The sequence below is a fragment of the Netta rufina genome (genome assembly GCF_964035555.1).
Source record: "Netta rufina genome assembly, chromosome: Z".
Classification (NCBI taxonomy): Eukaryota; Metazoa; Chordata; class Aves; order Anseriformes; family Anatidae; genus Netta; species Netta rufina.
The window spans coordinates 49,984,656-49,990,655 of record NC_140126.1 but is presented as its reverse complement, the minus strand read 5'-3'; positions in this window follow the sequence as shown (position 1 = coordinate 49,990,655).

Genomic DNA, 6,000 nt, shown 5'->3' with positions numbered 1-6,000 from the left:
AACTTAAGTGACAAAAATAAGAGCAGACAGTGGTCAATCCCCCATAACTGTACTGCTACCAGTGAGCACACTGAGAAGAAAGCGTTTATCTCTAAAATGTGGGGGAGGAAAGATCATCTGGAAGAACAAATAAAGGCCCTGGAGGAAGGATCCCCCTATACTGCTGGTGTTTGGAGGACATGGGTCCTGCCACCAATACAAAGAGCACACCTTGAAGAGTCAGTGTGTCTGTGTTCAAGCAAGACTTTCAGTCTCCTGGCATCCCATGCAGTTGTCAATATCCCTGAAAGATTTGCTTTTGCTAAACAGTTCTTTGGAGGAACTTCATTCAAGATTGCTTCTCATCACTTTCTGTAGTGAGGTGACCGCTGCCATGGGCAAGTCAATAGATGTTTCATACCTTGACTATGTAATGCCTTTGACACAGTTTCCCATAGTTTTCTAACCACCAAATTCATAAAATACAGACTGGGTAAGTGGACAATACAGTGGGTAGAAACTCTCTGGACAGCCGATGACCAGTAACTACTGACATCCTTCAAGGACTGAGACTGGGACAAAGACTTCATCAGTGCAATGAAGTCCTCAGTCAGCACATTTGTGGATGAACCAAAGCAGGGATAGTAGTCACTTCACTAGAGAGCTAGGTTACTCTTCAGAAGAACCTGGAGAAGAGGTCTGAGAGGAACCTTGTGAAGTGCAGCCGTTGAAAATGCAGTCAAACCATCTGGTATGGGACATTCTTATGGCCAGTCTGAGTCAGCTGTCCTGGCTGTGTCACCTCCTAGCTCCTGGTGATCCCCCAGCCTCCTCCTGTCAGCTGAAAAGTCCTGGGCTCTGTGTGATTTCTGCTCTGAAATAATTAAAACACCTATATGTTACCAACAGTATTTTCATTAAAAATCCAAAACAGTATCATACAAGCTTCTACAAAGAAAATTAACTCTATCCCAGCCAAAACCATGACAACCTACAATACCACATCTGGACTGCTGTTTCCATTGGAGGCCATTTAGATCATCAAGAGTCAGTGCACACAGTAAGCAAGGAGAGGCTGAAGCTGGAATGTTTTGTCTTGGAGAAGAGAAGGCAAAGGGAAGAGCTTTTTGTTCCTTATGGCTACCTGATTAGAGGATATAGAGAGGATAAAGCAAGACCCTTCTCCAAGGTGCATGGCAACAGGGAAAGAAGCAATGGACACAAATTGTAACACAGGAAATTCTGATTTTTTAGTAGGAAATATTCTTACCATGAAGGTGTTTAAATACTACAGCATGTTGCCCAGAGATGTTGTCCAATCTTCATCCTTGGAGGTGGTCAAGACTGAACTGGGCAGAGCCCTGAAAAACCTGATCCAATTAGACCTGCACTGAGCATGGGGTTAGGCGAGAAGATATCCTTTCCAACCTAAACTATTCTATTACTTTGTGCTCTAAAAAAAGGTGTCTTAAAGGCCACATAGGGTGGCTGCGTGAAACTGCTGCATTTAGGCCGGGAACTCAGTTTTAACTGAAAAAAAATCATGTCTGCTGTTCCAAATATATCTTCAATGCTGTTTACATTTTGTGCATTAGTCTCTTAAACAGAAGGAAACAAAACAAAACAGAGCAAATCTATCACGCAAATTAGGGGTTCATATTAGAAGTATAAATGATCTCTCCGTGATGAATCAGACTGCCAGGGGAACTCACATCAGACTGAAGCAATGCAAATACTTCTCTGGATAAAAATATATGCAGGTATTACTACCCACATGCAGCTTCTAAAGCAGTCAAAACGGCAAACTAATGTCTTAACATATATAGCTCCTAGATGTAAAGTAAACATGCAAACACTACAGCACAGTACCAATCCATCCACAGAGACTGGGACTCACCTCTCTGCACCTGCCCGTAGGCATTCCTGGGAAACTTCTCCTAGAAGAAGGAAAAAACTTTGATGAAGAAGATATTAATTGAAAGCTTCTGACCTTAAGCAATAATCACTTACCAAAAGGCCTACTGAAGACTCGCCCAGGTCAGATTTCACCAAGGTGGACATCCATGCAGTAGCTCTACATAGAAACATAAAATCATAGAATCACAGGATGGTTTGAGTTGGAAGGGACCTTAAAGACCACCTAATTCCAAGCTCCTGCCATGGGCAGTGACACCTCCCACTGGACCAGGTTTCTCAAAGTCCTATCCAGCCTGGTTTTGAACACTTCCAGGGATGGGGCATCCACAGCTTCTCTGGGCAGCCTGTTTCCTCTGGCCAGCTGAAGTACTAGAGTGCTTCCACTTACTTCACTAAGCTTCTCCTTCGTGCAGACGTCTGTACCCAGGATCTGACAGAACCTAATCTGTTTCTGAAACTACATGCCACTACAACACACTACATAGAAGGTTTACTCATGAAGACAGAACAAGTCACGGCTTCAGTGCTTTTACCACTGAGCGTCAAAGTGACAGTCCATTCTGGAGGCTTACCGCAACCTGCTCCCTCAGAAGATGCCACCCAACTGTTCGAGAAAGGAAATAGTTCGAGAGATGATCCCTACACTCCCAAACATGAAAAAGACTGCTTGTCCTACAACCCTGAGTCCCATCCTTTGTATGTCCAGCACTCAGCTCTTCCTGAGCCTTTCTGTGGATCTCCAGAGGCAGAGAGATATCTGATACTATCAGTACTCACACACCATATGCTGCCTGACAGTTCCTCATATCTAAGGTCCCCTTGAAAATCTGAAGTGTTAATGTAGTACTGGGCAAGCTTTCTTCACAGGTATTAATTTCTGAGAGCAGTCATCCATAATTAAAAGCCAAGATGCAATGCATTGACCAACCCTGTATTGATTAGACTTCACTGCAACCTAACTCAGTTCTCCTCCAAACAGCAATAGTAACCAAGTTTGGCTAAGGAAACCCACTGAAATTGAAATCTACAGCGTTTTCCTGTCTGCCATGACTGTACCTTCTTGAATGAGCATGGGCTCATCCTACTCAGTGGTGCTCCTTTTTATTTCTGTTGCTTTGCAAGAAATGTCAAAAGCTGTGAATTTTAGCAATATCACTGACATAAACCTTTGCTAAAATTCATAATATCTGCAAATAATATCTGAAGCCCTGACTAATCTGAACCTAGGTCTTGTTCATGAAAATGACATAACAAATATGAATTTTTGATCCTCCTGAATAGGCATTTAAGATTTATATGATTCTGTCTGGTTGTGTTACCTCTCTAAAAACAGGACCGTACTCCTCTTCCACTCATAAATTATCCATCAGGTGTTTTAACTATTCAGTAACTTTAATATGTGAATGATAAAATAATAATGCTTTGAACAATAAAGATAATGATGCATGAATAATAAAAACCTTTTCTGAAAACTTTGGAGAAAATTCCCCTCCACAAACACTCACAAACTTTTTTGATGTTGTGATTTTCAATAATCAAACTTATGAATGCAATAATCTTTTGCTTTGGTGTTGGAGAACACAGAGATGGAAGCAGTGGAAGTGAAAGATGCTGATTCCAACAACCACATCCATTCTTGCCAGAATTGAACTATGTTGATTTGGAACCGACAAAGAATATTCATATATATGCAATACACAAGAATTACATGGGATACTGTTACTATTAATAAAAAGCTGCAGTCTATTATAGAAATTACCCAATTTAACTCTTTTGTTTGGAGTTTTATTTAGCCCACAGTTACAACTGCAACCTCAGTGATATCCTGGGGCAAAGACTGGCTCAAACCTTTCACTTGTCTTTTATTTCTGCTTCATAACTCAAGGATAAATGATAATGTTTTGTTTCATGTTATGACTTCCACTCATGTAAAAAATGATTTGGAGGTTATTGATTTTTTGTTTTCTCACCAGTGATAAAATTATATTTCACCTTTGTTTTTATACTTCAAAGATTTTGTGATTACATTCCAATAATTTAGGGGTGGGATAGAGATACACCTGTTTCAGTACAGATAATGACATTTTTAATGCTTAGCCCATCTCTCTAAAGTACCTGACAGCTTTCTTTTTCCTCTTTGCAGCACTCAAATTCAAAATTTTCCCACGTAGTGTTCTTAAAACATTTTTATGCTTCGAGAGAATGCATCAGCTGGGAGTGTTAAAAGAAAATCTGCAATGCATTTGTTATTTGCCCTCTTCTTAAACTCTTCACAGACTCCTGATTTTTGCTCATGTTTCTTTTGTTCACAAATGGAATAATTTATTAACAGCACTGCTGTTGTTTTAACATATGCAAACCCACTCCAAATGATCTGCATTAAAAAAATAAAATAAAAAAAAAGTTATAGTTTCTGTTGAGAAAAATAAGGCATTAGAAGCCTTCATATTTTTGTATTTATAGGCAACTATGTACACACCACTTACAAAGCTTTTGTAGAATTTTTTCAAGGAAGAAGAATTTGGGAGAAAATTATCCTTTTAAGGCAAATTCAATAGTGGCATAGCAGAACTGTCAATATGAGAGAGATGACACAGTGTAGACCCTAGCATGCAAGGTATCCATGCAATAGAGGGGAAATTTTATTAATGGGCAGAAAATAGACAGTGTGAAGTAGGCTTCTGCAGAGTTAGCTCTTCTCAGAGTATTGTGTGAGGACTCAGCAGGAAAAAATGCTTAGCCTTCTCGGGAACCAGCTTCAGGCTTTTTCCACTACAGTGGCCTCTCTCATCTCTTGTGATAAAATGATGCTCCAAGAAAAATCTTTGACTGTTACTTAGCAGATAGGTCTTGCTGTTCATCCATGGGTGATCCCCACTGGACCCTCTTTCTCAGAATACAGTCTTCTGGCACTGTTTCCTTCTGGTTCTGGTTGTCTGTCTGTTTCTTTGCTTGCTTGCTTTTGTTTCCCCAGTGCTGAGGCTTTAACCCAATTTTTCAGCACCAATATGTATGTGTGATGTTTCACAGTTACCTGAGCAACACACCTGATACTCTGTCATTTCCATAAGCACATCCAGAAGATGAGTGCTGGGGAGGTTCTCATGCTACCACAGGCCAAAGCAAGGGCACACTCCTCCCTTCCAGGCCTGCTCTGACCACATGAGGAAGCTTTTTTGCTGCAGCACCAAGTAATGTAGGGGGCTGGGAAGCAGTGCATGGAGGTACAAACAGACAGGTTCTAACTTCAGGCATACCCAGGCTTAGGAAGACCACATGCTGGGAGCTGGGGACGGTGGTAAGAAAGCTCACAGTAAAATTGCCTTTCTGCTAGATATTCACTAATGGCTCACTGGTAGATGGGAGGGACTCTCTATAACAACAGTTTTGTGTTACTCTGGGTCTATGGCAGTCACCCCTCCCATCTCCATCCTAAGACGAGGAGCAGGGGACAGGGAACAGAAGTTGCACTGGGCCAAAGAAAGTGAAATTTGTTTTCATGCCAACACACAGTGCGGCCCCAGCACATCAGCATTCCTGGCACAAAACTTCCACATGACACTCGTTTCAGTGCAATGAACATCCTAGGGCATGAGTTGGATTTGTAATGTGAATGTGAAACACCAGCAGAATGGAGCTGTTTGGAATGGAAAAGTGGGCAAAAGTGCCTTTTGACCAGAGCTCCCATTTTGTCCACGTTCCCTTTTGGAGGAAAAGCTGATGTGGTTACATTAAATGTTTTGTTTGTTTTCTAAACCAGATGAACTACAAATATTAGATTCCTCTTTACCTGGATTCCTCACAGAGCTTTTGATTCCTATCTTGCCTCTGGTCCCCACAGAAGCTATTTGGAGAGGTCCAAAAGGGACAGAACCAGCTGGTGCAGAAAACAGTATGAAGGCACAAGTCTTCTCTCTCAGATTGCTGATGAAATGCCAGAAAGACCAACACCATCCCACCTGGTTGGACCTGGAGATGCTAAAACAGCCAAAAAAGGAACCTTTTAAAGTCATAGCAAAGGGCAAAACCATGCAACCACTGATTTGTACAGTCAATACAAACACTTTTTCTAACTGAAGAGTACATGAGGACCACACCAAAGGT